This window comes from Trachurus japonicus, chromosome 3, assembly GCF_045865225.1.
Source record: "Trachurus japonicus isolate A0001 chromosome 3, Traja_1.0".
Classification (NCBI taxonomy): Eukaryota; Metazoa; Chordata; class Actinopteri; order Carangiformes; family Carangidae; genus Trachurus; species Trachurus japonicus.
In genome coordinates this window covers 33,871,104-33,892,259 of record NC_140909.1, presented here as the reverse complement: position 1 = coordinate 33,892,259, position 21,156 = coordinate 33,871,104, and the positions used below count along the sequence as shown (strand labels likewise).

Genomic DNA, 21,156 nt, shown 5'->3' with positions numbered 1-21,156 from the left:
CGCGCTACTTGTACAGTGTTGAAATTAACACACTTTATACAGAGTGCAGTCAAACACCAGGCTAAAGAGAGAGGAACAGCAGATCCTCTGACTGCGCAGTCAGCTGCAGGTGAGTGACAGACAGGTGACTGAACCAGCGACACCAGTGAGGCACAAGTTAACGTCCGTTTGTGGTCAGACCTTCCGTCACGGGGTCGGGGACGAGCTGCTGCATAACTGACACACATCAGGCTACTGTAGCCTAGGCTAAGTCCTCCTGTTAATATGTTTGCTGTGAAATAGGACTATAGCTGTGCAGTACCTATTCTTAGTAGACTGGAAAGCAGCAGATGATAGAAGCGTCATTACAACCAGAGGAGACAGGAGATTTTTATTTTTTAGAGAATTGAGACTTGACTTGGATTTGGTAAAAAAAAAAAAAAAAAAAGACTTGTGAACATCTCTGGCCCCCACTACTTAACTTTAGTTTTCATTCTTGCATTAGAGCATGGCATTTAATGTTTTAATGTCATGCTGTAATTTTCTGTCATGTTTGTACATAATGAATATTGCACTGAAGCTTGATTTTAAGAAAATCGTGAATCAAATCAGAATTGTAATATCTGCCCGAACAATTGCAATTAGATCTTTTCCCAAAATCGTTCAGCCCTAGATGCACTTAAGAATATCCATGTTCTGTGTTTCTAAGAAACTTGTTCTGTAAATTGTTTACTTGTGATCAAAAATCTGAAGCTCAGTGCTGATGCTTTTCTGTAAATACTATAGTTTTCTAATAATAATAATAATAATAGCAACTTCTTCCAGTTTTAGGCTTACAATTACAGGTTAAAGTCCCACCCACTCCATAGGCTGCATACAGATAATTTTTATATGGTTGAAGAGACAATGGTGTAGCTACTTGCTCATCCCTAGCCATCTGGCCACCATCTGTGTCACCTGTATTGTTACCTACGTTTGCTTTACTAATTTAGGCAGCATCTTGTGATTAAACAAAAACACACGTGTGCTGGCAAAAAACAAACCAAAAAATCAAATTCCAGTATCTCCAACAAATTTAGATGTAAGATAAATAATAACATAAACCAAGCATGTTAAGAGCAATTTCAGTTTTTTCTTACAAGCATAGTTTATCTTTTGCTTACAGATAGGCCTACACTTTTTAATGAGGCCTATCTTTAAATATTAAGCTTTAATTTGAGTTTTTGGGTTTCTTCTGTTGCCTAGATTGCTGTGTTTATTTAATCACTAGATAGGGCTTCAATTAGTAAAGAACACACAGGTAACAATACAGGTAATACAGATAATGAGCTAATGATTGATGAATGTTATTCTATAGGATGAGTTAAGAGCAGGTGAATTTTGCTACCCTGATACAAATTGTGAAGAGGTGAGGACTTTTATCCACTACAAGGCTCTTAGAAAAGCTGTACCCTATCCTGAACAATTACTGATTAAAAACCGACATGTTAAAACAACCAGAGAGTACCAAGAACTGTGAAAAAAATACTGTTTTTTAAAAGTTTTTTTTTTTTTACCAGTAAACCTTTCTTCTTGACATTTATGAGACAGGAAATCATGGGCGAGAGAGAGGTAATGTGACATGCAGTAAAGAACCTCCAGCCAAGATTTGAACCGCGGTCGGCTGCGTATATCACAATAGTTTTGTTATGCCATGGCCACCCCACACTAGCTTTGTGTCCCATCTTGGCCACCCCAGTAAAAATATCCTGGATACGCCACTGAGACATGGCACTCGCTGGGGGAAGAGCTGTCAGTCAGCTTGAGGAGGGGATGGCAGAGCGAGAAGAAGGAAGAAGAAGAGGGAGGAGGGAGCGAGAGGGAGAGGGAGGGAAAGGAAAAAAGAAGAAAAGGCTGGAGAGACATAAATAAAGAAGGATCAGGATTCGGGACAGCAAGATGGAGGTGCGGAGAGGACGGAGCAGAACAGATAATTGAGGCGTGTGTGCGTCAGGAGAGCGTTCCTCCTCTTGTCCTAACAGTAAAATATGACACTGTCATTGCATTTGGTCCAAAGGCAGACGCCCGACCCTCACAGGCGCCATTTGTTACAGCCCAGCCTCAAACTAATTCATCTGAATGAAAGACGCGCTACCTGCAAGACAGACGCGCCGTGTTTACAATGTTGATGCTTCGTCAACAACAACATCCTGAAGAGTGATGACCTCTATCCTCCCGAAAAACAGGACGGCACACAATTTGGAAGCAGATGGGAAGAAGATACATGTAGCCAAAGTTTATTAACTTGATATAGATACAAGAGGTGCAGAGTCGGTGTCACCAGAACCTCCAGATCCCATAACTCAGCTTTGTGGGTTTTTTTTTTTGTTTTTTTGATAGTAATCATTTGCAATCATTTTGCATAATCATGGATAAAAACAGCTGGATGAAACTAACAGGAATGTTATGCCACTATTTCCTCATCGTTTTCCACCGTTTGAGGTTTGACTGGTCCTCTTTTAATGACATCATCAGGTTGCGCCCTCTTCTTCTTCTATGGTGTAATGACACATGAGTGGAGCGCCAAAACTATTTATTTTTAATATTAATTTATTGACATTAGCATCATGGATTTAGTTGCAAAGCCAATAAATAGCTGTTCTTCTTCATAAGGTGTACCATATATTATGAAACTATTAGGCTGACACTATAATAGTGGTATAATATGATTAGAAAAAGATAATTAAATTGTTAATTGGATTTTTTTTCATCAAAACTTTATTAAGAATTACAACATTAGTATATTGCAATGTAATTAAATACAACAACAACGCCACCAGGGGGCTCGTTAATTGCAATTATTTGTTTGGAAATTAATCGTCAACTAAAATTTTATTATTTGTGACAGACCTACTTGTAGCTGTTGTAGGATATGAACAACACTCACAACAATATTGTCACCAGTGATGTAATGGCTCACCCCAGGTTTCCCACAGTGTGTTGTACTATAGACTTAGCAGTGTCTGCAAACATTGGAGAACATGATCAAACTCAACAACAAACACAATTTCTCCTTTCTCCTCCCGCCAACTGAAGCACCACAGAGAGGCAGCACTTAAAGCAAACACTGACTTCATTCATCTTTATTGGTTATCACAGCAGGTTGTGACAGAGGAGGGAACAAAAGCGGACAGAGGATTGGAGAATTAGTTTTTATTGTTTGCTCATATATAGAAGTCTGTCTGAACCTGAGGTTTGATTGTGTAACTCCCCGTTGGACCTAATTTTAGTGACACAATATTCAGTGTTATATTTAATGAACTGTGAAAACGAGTCGCAATAAATTGAAATGAACTCCTGAAATGTCTCCTGTTGTCCCCCTCATGTGTCGTGTGTCCCCCTCCTCGTCCTCTTCCTCCTCCTTCATTACACCGCTGCTGTTTTGGGTGATGACTTGATCCAGTGAAGCTGCTGTCACAAGCAGGTGTCTGTGTGCATGTGTGTGTGTGCGTGTGTGTGTAGATTAAGATTGATGTCTTCATATCTAAAATGCCATGGGCCAAATTAACATTTATTAAGTTACATCCGGATTTTCCTTTTATGAGGGTCTAAAACAGGATATCAGTCACATCATCCCAGACAGACATTAAAGAACAGACAATGGCTGGATGGCTTGAGACTGAAATGCACACGCATGCACACACAACACGCACACACACACTTGATTGTTTTAGCGTTTATTGCTCATCAAGGTGGGGGAGCTTAACTTATTTTGCGATCGGATGATTGCAGCATCTGCAAATGAAACTTTGATGAGCGCTGTGCTCCTACCTGCTTACGGCTGTCTGTGATCCATTACGGGTTGTCATAACACCGGAGCATAATTATTCTGCAGCCAGAGGGGATACATAACTGCATCTTACAGTTCAACGTGATCTGAAGGCTGCGGTGCAGCGAGCGCCACAGACTGACGGAGCAAATATTTGTACTGTCTATTTAAACTGGAGGTTTATTAGGGCAAGCAGAGTGGGCTGCTGTCATTTCTACTTGCAGACGTGTGAAAAGCTTTCTGTCACGTTGAGCCTCTCTCCCCAGTCAACCCTGCATGGGCTGCTGTGCTGTAGAGCAGCAACGAGTTAGGACAGAAGCTCAAGTGTCTGCCCCGTGAATATCTTTTTTTTATTTGTGTGTGTTTGCTTTGTATTTGCATTAACAGATTGTATTTCTTTCTGTTGCAGAATTCCTAGTCTATACTCAGCAAAATGTTCTCTTGGCAAGTTTTATGATTTGACATCCCCGGTACGCAGATAATGGATTATGTGCACCATAGCAACAAAACCAGTTAGAGGCGGCCTATAATTAGCCTAAGTGAAGCTGCTGTACCTCTCCATCCCACACACACACACACACACACACACACCGACAAGGACACACACACAGCAGAAAATTGAAAAAGTATGTTTAGTGGGAGTTATGCTTTGCCTCTTAAAATGAGTTGGAGAGCTGCAAATTTACAGAGCGGTTGTCTCTAATTCAAACAGGAGGGAGATAAAAGCCTGTCGTTAAGCACGGTGCAGGGCTGCACCTTTGTCTACTTACTGTCAAACAGCAGCTATCGGATGTTACAAATCTCTACTACTTTCCTCTCTCAGGGTTTGGATTGAGGAGCTAAAAGTCACTGATCCATGCTTCTTCTTCTCTTATACATTTCATTTCTAAACAGCAAAACTGCTACAGTGAATATTTTTGGTATGAGCCTGAAAATATAGATGCTCTGATTCAAAATGATATCGGTCCATAAAATCATTGTATCATATATCTGTTCATGTGCAAGAAGTGGCTGATGGAACGTTACGAGACAAGAGTTGTTTTCGCTGAGTTTTCATGTTCTGTTATTATCTCATAGCGTGGTGAATGTGCAGGTCACAACTGGTCCACCAGAGCGTTTTGGAGTTGTTGGATTGTGTATTTGATGAGTTTGATGAGGGAAACCTAGAAATCCCATTAGCCTCCGCGTAGCTCTGAGCAGCTCGTGGCTCTGCTCCGCCGTTCTAAAAATAGCTTGCACCGACAATTAAAGGTAACAAACCTACTCCTAAAACTAAAACTAAAAATGTTGAACTATCCCTTTAAATTATGATTAAATAGATCCTGAATGTATTAGTCAAACTTTCACATACAACATATTTGTTGTTTTTCAGTGTCTCTGGTGTCACATTTGCTTGTTGCATGCCTGTCGTCCATCACCAACCACTTCGTGGCAACTTCTCTGTTATTAATATATGTACCACTTCCGTTCATTTATTTAAAACAAATGTTGACTCTTAACATAATCCAGCCAGTGATTGGAGCATCTACAAAACATGTTTTGCGTGAGTCTGGATTGTCTCGACTTGAGGCAGAATCACATGTCGTCCATGTGTCGCAAGGCTGGAAATCTAAAAATTGCTTTTTTCTAGGGAACCAAACTTCTGAACTTGTGTGATTTACATTCTGCGGCAAAACCAGCGAGGAAACGATGAGAACAAAGAAACGGATATTTTATTTTCTTGTCAGCGCCCAAGGAGGAGGATAAAAAAGGATTTTTTGTACAGTTACTGCTTGTTATCATCACGTCTCTCTTAAAAATAGCACAGTGGATCAGCGGGACGACTGTATCGCTACACTCCCCCATCTGCGGAGCTGTGAAATCAGAATGAGGACTGGAGTAAATGATTGACCGGAGGAGTCGCTCTCACTCTCTCCGTCAGACCTCCATGTAGCTATTTGAGACCCTGACATCTTCCTAGTTTACCGAAATGATCAATCAGCCGGACAAGGTTCTGACTCCGCAGACGCCTCTAATTTCCTACGGCGCAAACGGATCTCCGGCGCTGCCCTTTCTTTGCCTTTTGTGTTGTCTCCTTCCTCAAACAGACAATTGGTTTCTATTGATTTCCTGAGCATCATTCCCAGATGACTCATCCGCTCGCTCGGGGAGTCTGGCTCTGTGAGGAAATGCTTTTCTCCAGGTTACCTGCTCGGCTTTTGATGATGCTTGTCAAGGTGGAAGGTCCTGTCTGGGCCTGGAGGCTTAGAGAAAGGATCCACTATAAATCTTTCCCACTTACTATCATGAACAACTATTCTAAGAGGAATAACATCATCTTTGGTGAGGCTGAGGCTGGCAAGAGGTGTGCTGTGGCGCCCCTGAGGGGCATTTGGCCTTCCTCGACTGTTTTGTAAGCGTTTGACAGGTGAAATAGTGTGGGAACTGCAGGGAGTGTTGCTTTAAAATGCTTTTTGTTGCGCTTGTCGGGGATGTGGAGGTGCCTGGTGAATGCTCAATAGCTCTGTAGGAGCCATTGGTGAATGGTGGAGTGTTGAGGGGGGAAAATGGCTTCCCGCAAGAGCTGGGAGGATTGTTGCTGAGGCTCCTTCTGTGGGGAAACTGTCCACACACACCCCCCCCACCCCCAACTCCCGCAGAGGAGTGCTGAAACAGTGTTTTTTTTTTTCTTGTTACTGATCGATCAGACTGACGCGTACTTTGCCGGTTAGTCAGGCCCGAACCATTTGGACGGTCGCCATACGAACTGATGAGCCATATGTTCTGGCCAAAGCCTGGCTCTCTTTCCAACATCCTCCGCCCGCGGAAAGAGACATGCTATGGAGTTTATTGTAATGGCACAAAGCTGTCTCGCTGTCAGCCTTCATTTTCGTTGTTTTCACTGTTGTCTTCCATGTCTCATGGAAATCTCACATGGAGGGACGGTAAAACAAAGTCCGTTATAATTTGCCCCCCCTGACAAATATGCTATTAATCAGTCTGATAATTGCTTTGTTCACTCGCTCTCTGAGTTTGGTCCAAGCCCCTTCAGGCAGATCCAGCCGAGGCCTTTTCAGAGATGGAAAGATGTTTGGGGTGAGACACATTGGTGATGGAGGGTGAGTCACCCACGTTTTTGATGATTGGGGCAATGGGAGGGTCAAACGGGGTCCTGAGAAACCAGAAAAAAATGCGGGGCGCTTCGTGCTCCCCTTCGCCTTGATTCACAGCATTTGTCTTTAGTGTTACCAAAGAGGAAGACGAGAAGAGTCGAGGTAAAGAGAAACGGACGGGAAATCAGGCGAACATTTTGAGGTTGAGAGAGAAATGGGAAGTGGAGACGGACGGATGGAGAGAAATACAGTTTATGTGGAAGGGAACGGCTGCTGATGGACGGTACTGGACAGATGGAGGAATGTGGGTTTTGCGGGAATGGCTTGTGGTTGCTTTTTAGAGACGGAGAGAGTAAGGCGGAGAGCGAAGCAGAGAGAGAGAGTGAGAGATTGTTCAGAGCCAGCGCCTGGCGAGGGCCATTGTTCATCCTTCCCTTTTGAGCTTAAGGAGACAGGAGAGTTTCACACGCCACTCGCAGGCATCCTGCTGGGCAGCCCCGGAAGGGGGCTATTGCAGCCGGTAAAGAAGGCCTGGCCATAGGGATAAATTACTCTGAATGGAGGGGTCTGTGTTTGCTGTTTTCTCCTCCTTTTCTAAAAGGAGCCAGAGAGGGAAAGAATTCAACCCCAACCACAGGTTGTCCGCTTCACTTCTGGAAAGGCTCTGCCTTCCAAGTCACCAATTTAACATCCCTCCACCCCCACTGCCCTCCAAACCCTCCAAACCCTCCACTCCCACCTCCTCTGGAATGCTCCAGGGTTTTGTTGTCCTGCAGGGACCAGGGTGTGTGTGTGTGTGTGTGTGTGTGTGTTTCCTCCTAGGTTTCATAACTTGAAGATGTGCAGATATCTTTTTACTGAGGAAATTGATACAAATTTGTGAAGATGAATGTTGAAATCATTGAAAAATAATTCACGCACTTCTCTATCAACATTCCAACAAAATCATGACTTTCTGTTCCAGCTAATAAAAAGAAAGTAGCAATGATGAAGTTAGGTAACTTATTTTGAAGGAGAAGATATTGATAGGTCCCGTGTCTCTGAGGTGATTAACAGGAATGTAACAATTTTTTTTTTGTTTTTGTTAAGGAGAATTTACAAAGTGTGTACAGATGCTTACTGAAGTTATAGGAAAAAGGCCAAGTTGCCATCATTGATTAGACTGGAAAAACACAAAAAACAGGTGAAAATATGACTTTTGATATGATTGCATCCTTGAGATGATATTATTGACTGACATCACAGAAATATTATGTCATATTAGGTGAGCAAAACAAAAAACTGCACGTACACAATACAGTCCGAGCCGACTCCCTGTAGCCTCTGTTTTGATGTTTCTTGATGTTTTGTTGTTAATTAGCAAGACTAAAGACCTCTGTGAGCCAAACAATGTGCGCACATTCGTACAAGCCTTTGTGTGTGCACATGTTTGTGAATGTTTGAGTGCTCCGAACAGTTAGCAGTTCCCTTTAATGGCTGGCTGTTGGACTGATGAAGAAAACAGAGAGGTCAATATACTAAAACTGGCAAAATCTCACTCGCAGATTTGAAATTTACAAGCCCAGTTTTTGCCCCGAATCCCAAATGTTAACATCATAGAGCGTCTGGTGCCAACATGGAGGAGGTTAGAGCTGCGGAGCGGAGCCCTTCATGCTGCGTCAGTTTATAACTGGATATTACAGAGCTGGACCTCAGTGCCTGTTCCCCTCATCCAGTCAAAGCCCATAAAGTGAGTTACAGCTCGCCCGCATGGAATAATCTCCTCTTATTACACTTATCCCTTCACAGTGAGTTCACATTCACAGACATGGACCAAATGGAGCTGCTAATACTGATCTGGCATCAGGCACGGCCATCAGGCCTGCTCGGGACCGCTGTACTCGCTCGTGTTCGGACCGGGGCAGTTCTGGTTTTTGGTGTCATTTCCATCTCATTTCCACAAATCATCTGTTTTGGTTTAACTTTTGATTGAGTTTGGGGCAAGGCCAGAGCAGTGCCTGCTTTATTTGTGACATCACAAAGTTACAGGACAGCTGGTTTTAAGGTTCAGTTTCTGATTAGTGGACTTAAATCTTTAATATTTTGACAGTGTTAATTAAAGTTAGAACCTAGACCTGTTTCATTTATTCAAAAAATAAAAAATACATGGACATCGTGCTTTACACAATACTGGACTTTAAATATAAATAAGGATATGATGTGGATCAGATAAAATATAAGTTTAGAGACTCTGTGTTTTTGCATCGCGATTGTTCTTTCTGAGCTTCTTACTAAAGCATCATTCTTGTTCTGAAGGTGTTTGCCCAGTTGGACTAATAAACATGACTAATAATGGCAATATAGAATCACCTTTCACACCCAAGAGATATGGGCCAAACCAAAAGTCAAGACAGCATTTTCTCTGTAAGCCAGGAATGTTGGATTTAATGGCTCTTGTGAGAGTTCTTCAGCTGTTTCCCTGGTTCTGTAGTCTCGAGTTTTAATTGTACAACAGATGGATCTCAGCCAGTTTGCTGCCCCCTGAGCGGGCAATCGATAAATCCCGGGGAAAGAGGTACTGACTGATCTCAGGGGGGGCGGGGTTCTGTCGCAGGCTGTTGCAGACAAGCGGCTAGTGTAGCACTTCTACAGACTGACTAGTGGACTGGACCTGATCCAGACACTAGTTTCACACACACACACAGAGCAAAAATCACCAGCAGCAGTCTATGTGTGCTGCAGGCCGAGGCCGTGCTGCTGGAGATGGTCGAATTGTTCCATAGAGAGAGTTTTCAGACTCCAGTGGTCAGCCTGTTCACCTCGCCTGCTCTCTCTCTCTCAGTTATTCTGTGATTTTTATATTACCTGGACGCTGGTTCAAGCAGAGCGATGTTAACATTCCTGTTGGTTCAGCTACTTGAGTTCAAGCTGAGTGAGGTCCACCGCTTTTACAACCCAGAAACGTGGTTTTGATTTGCCTCCACAGAACAATAGATGTTTGCAGTTTAAGACAGGTCACTTAGTTTGGGTTTATTGGACATTTTTTAGGTTTGCATAACAGCATAGATCAGGGTTTTGTTATTCCCACCCTTTTTGAAGCTGTGTAGAGCAATGACCACAAACAATGCACGATAAACTCATGGCTGTCAGTCTTTGGGGGCCAGATGTTTCTCTAGATTGTTCTGCAAACAAAATGCCCTAGTTATCTCATTTAGAAGTGGCTTATTTCTTTTTAATACATAATTAGTATTTCATTATGATCATTTACTTTAGCAATTTGCTGCATGTCTGACAGCTTTTCTCCCACTTTGCAGACTGAAAGGTGTTGCTTTCAGAATGCTGTTCTGTCAGAATCTGAAACTATTCATTTTACAGCTACATAAAACAAGCAACAAGGCAGATGAGAGCCGTATTTAACAAGGTGGAAACAAACCTTCAGCCTCTCGAGAGCTGGAAGGCACCAACTCTCGGTCAGGAGAAAATTCTTTACATGTTCAATCAGCATGGTGCAGATGATTGGGAACCAGTGAATTAAGCAATTGTATATCAAAATACTTGTCAACTAGTTTTTCCTGGTCATTTAACTGATTAGTTGGCTTTCCGTTCCAACAGATGTTCCTCAGGGAGGGACCCATGAGTAGTGTAGTGCAGATTGATGAAAAGATCCATGAGAAGATGGATCGTAGGAGAACTGATGGAGCATGACAGCACTGGAAAGTCAAACTCTTCCCAGGAGGGAGCACTGAGCTCGGGGCTCAGCTGTATGCGCCCTATGATTTCTGCGATCACGGAATCGTGGACAGAATCGCAGAATTGGCCAATGAAAACCTATGTTTAACGCAGAATATCGCGGAATTTGACAGAAATTATGTTTTTGTATGGAAGAGGAACATGATGTCTGAGGAAAATTTCATGGGTAATTTGTAATTTTAGTCATTAAAGCAGCAGTAAGCGGAATATTTGTGTTAATATAAGTCTTAAAAAGTTCTATCTTCCGACAGCAATCACTTATATAGAGTGTTTGGTCTGAAACACGGGTCTGTCAGTCACTCTGCTCTGCTGTAAGCCGAGGAGAAAACTTTCCTTGTATCCTACAACCTTTATCCAATGAGGAGAGAGAACGGCATAAAGGGGCGTTCCTCTCTGTGTGTGCAGCCAAGGGATGCGCGTGAATGTGGTGACGTAGGGACGAGGGCGGGGACTGCTAACTCCATCGGCTGACAAGAAGTTAGCCAAAACGACCGGATCTCTTACTTCTGCTTTAACATTAAAAACACACTGTTTTTGGTAATTCCCAAAAATCAAAACGCAAAAAAAAACTGAATTTTGGGAAAAAATAAAACAGACGTTATAGGGTCCTACAGCTGAAGCTCTGACCCATGTGTCCCTGACAGAGGCCCCTGTTGGGGATGGTAGCGAGTGTGTGTGAGGGAGGCAGGGGGTTGAGAGGAGTGGTGGTGGAAGGGAGGGAGGAGGAGGAGGAGGAGGAGGAGGGGGGGTCAGCTGGCCAAAGAGACAATCTGTGGATTAGAGTGAGCTTGGACACCAAGTGCTCACTCAGCACATTACCCAGCGAGTCTAGTGTTCACAACCAGAGGCAGAGCTCAGGGCTCCGCTGTGTTTACACTGCCAGGTCTGACACACACACACACACACACACACACACACACACACACACACACACACACACACACACACATACATACACACACTAACACACTCAACACAATCCTATTCATCCTAAACCCAATACATTGCACTGAAATGCCCTGAAAATCTCGCATTCTATGGTAAATCACAGCGATGCTCTGTGAACTGTAGCTACAGAAACAATCAGTATTTATTCAGCTGTATAACGCTGCAGTACTCAGCTACATCCCAAAACTGATTTAGATACAGAATTAGGCCTGTACATCGTGTGCAAAAAAAAAAAAAAAAGTTGAGTACGAGTTTGATCAGGCAGTCTGAGTCAACTTTTTGACGATCTGCACTGTTGGGGTCCTGCGTTGTGTTCAACGGCCCGTTTGTCTCAGCGGCGTGGCATTACCACACTGCTTCTTCAGCAGCCGCTGAACAAAAAAGAGGCCAAACTTTTCCTCGCTTTTGTCTCTCGCTGGCCTCCTCCTCCTCCTCTCCGACTCCACGCACGACGACGCTTGCTTTCTCACCCACACTTCATAAAAAAAACACCGCAGGAGTCCTCCCACGCGCCCCCTTATACGACAGCCAGGCCTGCTGCTGCTCTTCATCTGCCTCACGCTCGCTCCGCTGTCCGTCCCATGCATGGCCTACATCTTTTCAACATGTGTGGTGTGTCATCTTTGTGGAAAAGTCGTCTTCCATGTTTCCCATTGGGTCATTAAATCCTTAAAACTCATGTCCAACACACAAAACGGAGCGAATGGAAGTAGTCATGAGGGATCTTTTTATGTGTGTTCTCTTTGATCATAGTACAGAGACCTTCCCTCATTCATTCACATAACTGTATACAGTGTACTCAACACACACACAGTCCCAAAGCCACATAAGTACAGTTTGCGGAGGCCAGAGTCATCACAAAGGGCTGACGGCAGAGGAAAATGAAACCTAGTACGACACACTCGGCCCCTCTCCCTCCTTAACCCCTTCATGGCCCTGTGACCAGACAGACCACACAGCAGAACGCGCGCAGCGAGATCGTGACCTCATCTGCTGCAGGGGTTTAAAATGTATATACATCATTTCAAAGATGTAATAAAGTCTTGGATAACCAGCGTCAGGATTTCTTCCCTTGGGGTCATACTCCCACCCGACCACCAGATGTCCTCGCACCTACCGCCCCCGCTCCCCCGCCTCCAATGTTTCCAGATGCACCTGCTCACCTGTTTTTAATTCCCAATCACTGTCCTCATCCACCAACACACACCTCCTCTCATCTGCTCCTCCACTGTTTATACCGGCCCCTTGTTTCCACCAGTCAGTTGCCACATCATTTGTTCATGTCTCTATCTGTTACCTGTATGTAGCTACCAGTTGTCTGCCTGCCTGTCTGTGTCTGTGCCTTGTCCTCAGTACCTGCTCTATTAAAGGGATAGTTCACCCAAAATTGAAATTGCACTCATTATCTACTCACCCTCATGTGGACTAAGGGCTGGGAGAAGTTTCAGAGTCCTCCGTGGCTTCTCTGAGTTACAGGGGGTCTCGGCGTAGCAGTGCATGTCCATATAACGGTTGCAAATGGATACCAACTGTCTTCCCCGAAGCTCCTTTTCCCAGTTCGTCCAAATTTGACGAACCGGGAAGAGGAGCTTTGAGAAGCTTCCACTACAAAACAAGCTTGAAATTTAATTTTTTTTGGGACAATTTCACATTTCTGGGCTTCAATACAAGACGGACATTACATACGAGCAGCATGGAGGTATTTGGATGTTTTTTGGTGTGTCTTTTTGTTACGAAGACAGGACTCTGAAACTTCTCCCAATTTCTCCCAATCCCAAACTTCTCCCAATTTCAATTTTGGGTGAACTATCCCTTTAAAGTCCCTTCATTGGCCCATCCTGCGTTAATGCTCTTGCCACCAACTGTGACAGAAAACATGTTACTCTACTTTAACCCACTTTTCTTGTCATTGACTTCTATTGGTTTATTTCTGCTGTATCAAGTGACTTAGAAACACAAATATCTTGAGCTTTATTATTTAATGCAAATGAAAAACAGCTCCAAGGTAACTCTGGCAACATTTATGTTTAATTTTGCGCATGGCTTTGTACAGATTCATCTACATTTGAGCAAATACTACAGTGAGGTAAAACAAATTCAGTTATACAACATGCAAACAATAGAGAATACAAATGATGATATGATTATATTGATTATATATCATACCATCATTTTTATTGAAGCAAATTTTTATGAAGTGTCCAAAAATGTGTTAATCAATAAGATTATTGATGAACACACATTTGGACACTTGCAGCTTTATAAATCTGAGGCTTGTGCAGTATCTTTTCTGGGGAGCTTTTCACTCCCAGCGTTGTTTTATTTTGAAATCCTGACACTTTTCGGGGAGAAAAGGAGATTTTTGGGGGATTATGTGGGATTATTTTTAAATGCTGATGAGCCTTTTTTTCACCTAACATGACAACTATGGCTATAGCACAGATAGGTCTGTCCTCTTTCTGTCTTTTTTTTTTCTTTCTTTCACTCGCATGTGTCCCCCACCCCACCACCACCCGCCCACCCACACCCGGTTGTGCCAGCCCACATGCCCGTCCAGCAGCCATCCACTCATCCCTGGCCAAGTCAGTGTTATCTTTGAACTGACTTCAGAGAGACTGCTGGCCGGCCACGGATGATGACACTGTGTGTGTGTGTGTGTTTGTATGTGTAAGGCTTTTTTTTTTTTTTTTTTACCCGCAGCAGCAGGACCATGATATATCGCAGAGCGTGTAATTATGCTGTTTTCGCTCATTTAAAGAGAATAAAGGACAGTATCCTCCCACATACCTCGAGGTCGGACTTGGTTAATAGGCTGTGTTTTGGCTGAGTGTGTGTTTGTGTGTTTGTTGTATACATTCCTGGCGTTATTTGTCTGTACATGATAAACATTCGGTGCGAAGAGTCCATAATGAAACCCCTGGTCAGATTTGGAGGGGGATAGTCCAGTATGGTTAACCTTTTTTACAGGCAGGACCAAAAACACACACAGCCAGGCACTGCACACACATAGAAAGACACTAACACACGCGCGTTGCCCTGCTGAGTTACAGTATGTTATAAGAAAGTGATTGAGCGCTGCGCTGTGATAAGACTGGAGTTTTAATCAAAGTCTGAGATGAGCAGGCGTGAAAAGAACCCTGCTGCTGACCAACTGCTGCACATTTCAGACACTCCTGTGTGTGTGTATAGTATGTGACTGATAGATAACTGGGAGGATGAGCTTGTGATGATGGGCCTGTCCAGGAAGATTTCTAGCAATGCTTTGAAGACTTGGCATCAACTCTGAACTTGTTTGTCTGGTACTTTGTTTACATTCTTGCTCGCACAAACCGGATATTTTAAGCATCTGAAGAATTTCCCTATGCGTTTGAAAAGCAGTACATATGTGCATCGGCTCACACATGTTGTACCTCCACACTTGCGCACTTCTTTTTTTTTTTTTTTTCCCAGCAGGGCTTCAACATGTGCTGCTGTGGTTACCAGCTCGCCGCATCAAGAGCTGCCTGACCTATGGCGGGCAAATTAGTAGGTGGAGATGAGCCGACAAGGAGGGAGAGCAGGCGGAGGGGGGAGATGAGCTGTTTGGCATCTTGAAGCCAAGTCAGCTTAACCCAGAGCCATCATAACCACATGGAATTCAGTCAATGTGTTCTTTGAGTGTCTCAGCAGCTTTAGAGAGATGTGGATAAAAAAGGAGCAGGATCCTGGGAAGTAATGGTGTATATATGATGTGCAGTATGCATTTAGCATACTGCACATCACTTCTTCATTGAACACACTTTTGTTTTTTCATCAGCAAACTGAATGTTTCTGTTTGCAACTAATGGAAGTGATCATACTAGAAGGTGCACCAAAAAAACTGTTGGCAACCTCCAATAAACTACAGAAGAAGAACTGTGTCACACAACAGCACTAGAGGGTTTACTGCTACTGTAAAGCCAGTTCATATGAAGACTTTTCTTTACAACTCAGTGCAGATACCCACAGGAAAGACCGCATAATACATGTTGTTTTTTTTCAAATCACACATGAAGTTGATGCATACAGGGGCTGGGGATGGAAAGGTCAAAAATGCTTATACTGATAAAGAATTCAAAAAAGAAAGATGGAAGAAATTAACTTGAATGAATGTTGTTCTTTGGGAACTGCCAGTCAGAGTCCAGAGTTATTAGCAGTGTCATCACGCCTCCTCTCCTCTCTCCTCTCCTCTCACTCGCTCGTCTCATGTTGCATCATTTGAATGTTAAAGACCAGAAGTGAAAATGGGAGTGACACAATTTACTATGTGAGGTGAGGTCATATTAATATTTGACAGATTTGTTTTTGCTTTCAAAATAATACTTAAAGTCAAAGATTAACTGCTTTGCCTGTATACAAAAAACATTTTAGTATTCAGTCTCATAAATCCAGGTTTGTTGTGTGTTCTGGTTTATATTACTGTTTTATTAACCTACAGCGTCTCGGGGACGGTGTCCTGACTGGGTCAATCCAATCCCAAACTTTAATGTTTAATTCGACTTGTCTATTAAAGTTGCACACAGCAGACCGCATTAAAGGAAGCACTTTAAGAGGTGTCCATCTTCATAAAACTATAAAACTTTTATTTTTTGCAAATCAGGAATATAAACATACAATCTGGCTTTAAGACAGTTCTGCATATTCACAGACTTAGAGAGTTTTTATTTGACAATGATAGATTACCTGCAGCCCTGAAGTGGTCCACCAGCCCAGTTAAACTGCAAGGGCTTTGCTATTTTGTTGTCTTAGATGGCAGCTATTGCAGGCATTAAGTGGACAGAGTCATCTGGGAAATGTCCGACATGTAGTTTATTATGTTAACTCGCTTTCATTTAGATGCAATCAGCTTGATTTGTCATTTAATTAATCGTGAAGAGGACAGGATGTGCAAACACAGGCCTGGAACAGTCAAAAATTGAGCCTTACAGATGTTTCCCCCCCTGTCTTTGAAGTTTGTTTCCTCCTCACTAGACTTATTGTGCCTTTTTCATTCAGATCTCAGAGATCATTTATCAAATGTGTCAATACTTTTTGCTAAAAACAGCCATTGCAAAGGGGAAGGTGCTGCTACGATCATGTCGTGGATCTTTGCGTCAGTATTTTCAACACTCGGCGTTGCCTAACAATCAAGAGAAGAATAAAGAAAAGAAAGTCACTGTTGCAGCTCTGTGTTCAGTATGAATGGTGAATGACAGCACAGGTATAGTATGTGAGTGTTCAGGCGTCTCGCTCCATCAGCGGTCTCACGCGGCGAGAAAGTAGAGGAAGGATGAACGCGTCGTTGTCTGACAGCGAGGTGGGGAGGCGGCAACGTTTTCCATTGTGGCTGTGCAGCGCCGTGCGACGCCGGTGCTGTGCAGCTGGTTTCGGGGGACTGCTCGGCCTGAACAGTTGCTGACACGCTGAGGCGCAGCTGTCTTTCTGAAGTGACACTTTAACAGCTCGACACCAGCAGCGGATGGGTGGCAGGAAAGACGTAGGGCAGACAAAAGGTTTGACTCGGTCCCTCTGCTCGCCTTGTCTTACCCTTCACATTGTCAGATGGTTCTTTTTTTTTTTTTTTTTTCCAACCCTCCCCAATTTCCCGCTCATCACTTTTTATAGCAGCGCACTCATATAGTGAAAGAAAGACGCCGCTCCGACCCTCCAGGTAGTCTCCAGGGAGGTCCACGCCTAATTAACTGGCAGCCTTTTGACATCGTTCAAAGCGTGTGGCCACCCGCTCTCTGGGCCGGGTTACCATTGTGTGTTTTGGCCCCAATGCTGCTGCTGCTCCCTCCTCAGCTCTTCGCACTCGTCATTTCACAATTTAATTGTAAAAAGTTGTGAAAAAGAGTTTGAATGCCACCTGGTTAGATCTTACGATGTGGCCTCCTCCTCCTCCTCCTCCTCCAGGCTGGCTGTGGTCGGTGAACACAGGCTGTTGGCGGCCGGTTCCTGCTCGAGGTGGATCAGGTTTAGGTGTGGTGTCAGGTTGGGTTCTGTGGGATCATCTGTGTTTACCTATTTTTGGGGGAGCATTGGGGGACCACCTGTCTTGTTTGACACCAGACCTGTTTAGACAGTTTCATGTAGTGTAGTAACCAGCAAGTGAAGGATCTTTGGTGGTCTTTGTTTTCTTTTTCTCTGCTGGAGGTTCCTGTGTGTGAGTCGCGGCTCGCACAGCAGCAGCAGGTGAACTCAGACTTTAGTTTGTCTGTGTCACTGTTGCCACGACGAGCAGCTTCGACACATCAGCCTGCAACTTTTTATTGGATGGAAACAGTTTCCTCCTTTCCCAGTGGGTTTCCGTTGCAGTGTTTCAAACCTTGAAACTAGGAGGTTTATCCCATTCTGGGGTTCTGACACCTCCCACCCATTAAAGGTCCCACATTGTATACAGTCGATGTCAATTGTCTTTTTCATCATAAAGCTGGATTCATTTCTGCATTAGTGCAGTAAAAATATCCAGATACTCAGTCCACAGAGAAGATGCATGCAGCTTGTATTCAGAGATTGAGCCATAGAACGAGCTGTCATTACTTCCTTTAACTTTATGATGTCACAACAAAGCATCCACCTCTCTAGCATCTTTGTCCCACTGTCCAATTTACCTTACCTTACCTTATAAGAGAGAGCGCGCCCCTCTCTTCTGATTGGCCAGAGCTCAAGCCAGAGGCCCCAAGGGAGAAGGGAGGTTATGTAAAACTACTCTGAGATGTGTTTTGATTAAAACTACACGTACACTTCAGATAAAACACCAAAACAACAAGTGTTAAATATTGGAGTAAACAGACTGTGTGCATTTCTCTGTAGACTGAGCATTTAAAAGATTTCACATTATTATCACAGATCTGCTTTGTAATCAAAGAGGACATGGAAATGTCACTTTATACAATATGGGATCTTTACCACAAAAGCTCAAGCAGCATTTATGGACTCAAGAGTAACTCTCTATAGGAGTCACAGGCAGGAAAGGCACAGTCTGAACACCTGCAACTCTTTCAGTGTCAAACCGATCCACTGACAAAAGAAAAAGTGGTTAGAAAATGTTCACAGGTGTCTCTCTGTTGTCCCTGCTCCGCTTAAACTTCTGTTTAATAGACTGAAACACGTATTGTTGCTAAACTTTGCACTCTGGGCTCAAAGAGATCCACTGTCTCTACAAAACAGCCCAGCATGTGATCTGCTATCTGTGTAATGCATCAGAGGCTTGTCATGCTGGCGCTCTTGAAAGCGCCGTGCTGCCATGGTTGGCTGCTGCTGCTGTGTGGTGTGTATTTGTGCTTGTGTGTTTGTCTGCAGCCTTGCATAACAATCTAGTGCGTATAGACGATTCTGCCTTAACTTCGTCAGGCGCTCCGTGCTCTGGGGGATGTACTGTAGTATGTGACACTGGTCCGGGTGCTATATGGCTCAATTTCACACAAGTTTCTTAAATGAATGTCCCGCGTGTTGACGATCCACTCGTCATTATCAGTCTCATCAGTTCACATCAGCATCTTTTTGATGTGATTATTTTTGGTAGCAGGTCACAAGGGCTACTAACTGGTATGTGCATTGTTCCTTCGCGCTTTTAGCTCATTAAAGAAAAAAAGAAAAAATATTTTCTACTCCAGAACAGATTGAGAGTGTTTGCAAATCTCTGCCCACCCACGTCGGAAGGTATTTCGCACCATATTTGACTATTTTATTTTTCTGATTTGACAGCTTTGGCAGTTTTCTGTTTTTCATGGCATCTGCAGCATGAGACACTGCTAATTTGTGGCCGATGTGCAGCATGCGCCAGTTCTGCGCGTACCTGTCAGAGGTGACACAGTATCGGCTATACAACAATAATTTCTTTTCCATTACCGCCGAGCAGGTGCTTCCTTCTTCCTCGTTGTGTTTGAGGTGTTTTGCTCAGCATCTGTTTAGCTTTTTGTCCACTTTAACCAAGACTGACACAGTGATCGTGTTACATTGTGTTAGGACATTTTTCAAACTTCTCAAAGGTGTTTTTTTTCTTCATGTAAACAGTTTAAAGTATCTCATTTGGTGTAAGTCAGTACATACATCATTCATTTTGTCCATCCACCAAATTCTTCAGGAAAGGCTGCCAGGGGATTTCTTCAGATTTGGCTCAAGTATTCGTTGGACTTGAGGAAGAAATAATGAGACTTTGGTCAAAGATCAAGATCACTGTGACCTCACAAATCATGTTTTATGACCACAACTCAAGAATGTCATGGTTTAACACAAGGCAAAACATAGGCGAACACTAAAATGATATATCATATCCAAAAGGTCAAAGGTCAACTTGAAAATTTGATTATATCTCTGGAGCCTGGAAAGACATGGATGTAAACTGTAACTTTACCAGTTAAGATAATGCTAGTATTGTCTTCATGTATCTTTAAGAGATGATGATTAATGATATGATAACATGTTGCCTCCTTCCTTTCTGACCAAAATTTCATCTTGTTTCCTACCTGTCAGCATTTAGACCACTGCAATGTTTGGCCGACATGTCTTCCTTGTTCAGTTGGCGGTCTAGCTCCAATTAAGTTACCCTGCTGACAGCAGTGTAATTGTCATGCCGTGTCAGAAAAAAAATATATTGTGCATGAAATAGTGAGTTTTCTGGAAAATGCTGCGAGGAAGCATTTAATAGTTCAAATAATATTCCTGTTGAGTGATTTGCAACACGACCACTAACACACTAACCCACTAACCCTAATGCACCCTGATGGACAAAACCAGCTAGAGGACACAGATCTACCCATCATTGAATCTTATGCTGGTGTCTTGCTGTACACAATGCCTTGTCATATCACTATGATCTATTCTCAGGCCTGCTACTTGCTCATACATGCGCAGCACAGCGTAGCTTCCTGCTAAAAGCTGGAAGTTCCTCCAGCTTTGGTTGAAGCAAATGGCTCCGGTATGTTTGACAAATGTGCGGCCTGAGATGTGGCTTCATGTTGACACGACTCCTGCTACAGCTCACAGACTCTAATTTAGCTCAGTGCAAACACACACAGACACACAAGCACTTACACAGATGAATAAAATACACATAATATTCCAATCAGCACAGCTCACAATGTTCCAATATATGCTATAGCTGTGGATACTGTGTAGTAGCAGTAATTAGTCTTTGTTGGGGATTTTCAGGCCTTAGTCTGTACCTGTCTGTCTCTCTGAGTCCAAATGGCACACACACACCCACACCCCACCCCCACACGTCCCAGAGCTTCAGGAGCTACACACTCCACAAGAAAATTACAAAGACAACTTTAAAGACAGGAAGACTTGGATGACGCCATGCCCCGTTTCCCTCTGGAAACGAGGGGAGGGGAGGGGAGGTGGAGAGAGAGAGAGGGGGGAAAAAGTTGGGGAAAAGGAGAAAAGACGGGAGGCAGCTGAAGGGGAAGTGTGAAGAGGGGATGGTGGAAAGAGAAGAATGAGGAGAACGAGAAGGGAGAGAGAGGGAAATGAAAAGAAAGAGGCCATTAATTTAGTGCTGTGGGAGGGATCTGAAGGTTACTGAGCTCTCTCTGCCAGGCCCTCCTGGGTTGACTGATGCCTTTGTGAGAAGGCCAGGAACCACACACACACACA

At 43.5% G+C, this 21,156-nt stretch overlaps 1 protein-coding gene and 1 long non-coding RNA gene across 5 annotated transcripts in view; one reads left to right on the top strand and one right to left on the bottom strand.

Annotated features, from left to right (window-relative positions):
- lrp4 (low density lipoprotein receptor-related protein 4) overlaps nt 1-21,156 on the top strand; it is a 150,583-nt gene that overhangs the window by 31,741 nt on the left and 97,686 nt on the right. The gene's annotated exons all lie outside the window — the stretch shown is intronic.
- LOC146990260 (uncharacterized) lies at nt 4,145-4,589 on the bottom strand. Its single transcript, XR_015035648.1, has 2 exons — nt 4,371-4,589; nt 4,145-4,335 (listed from the first exon to the last, which is right to left on the bottom strand). It is a non-coding gene; the product is annotated as an uncharacterized LOC146990260 (long non-coding RNA).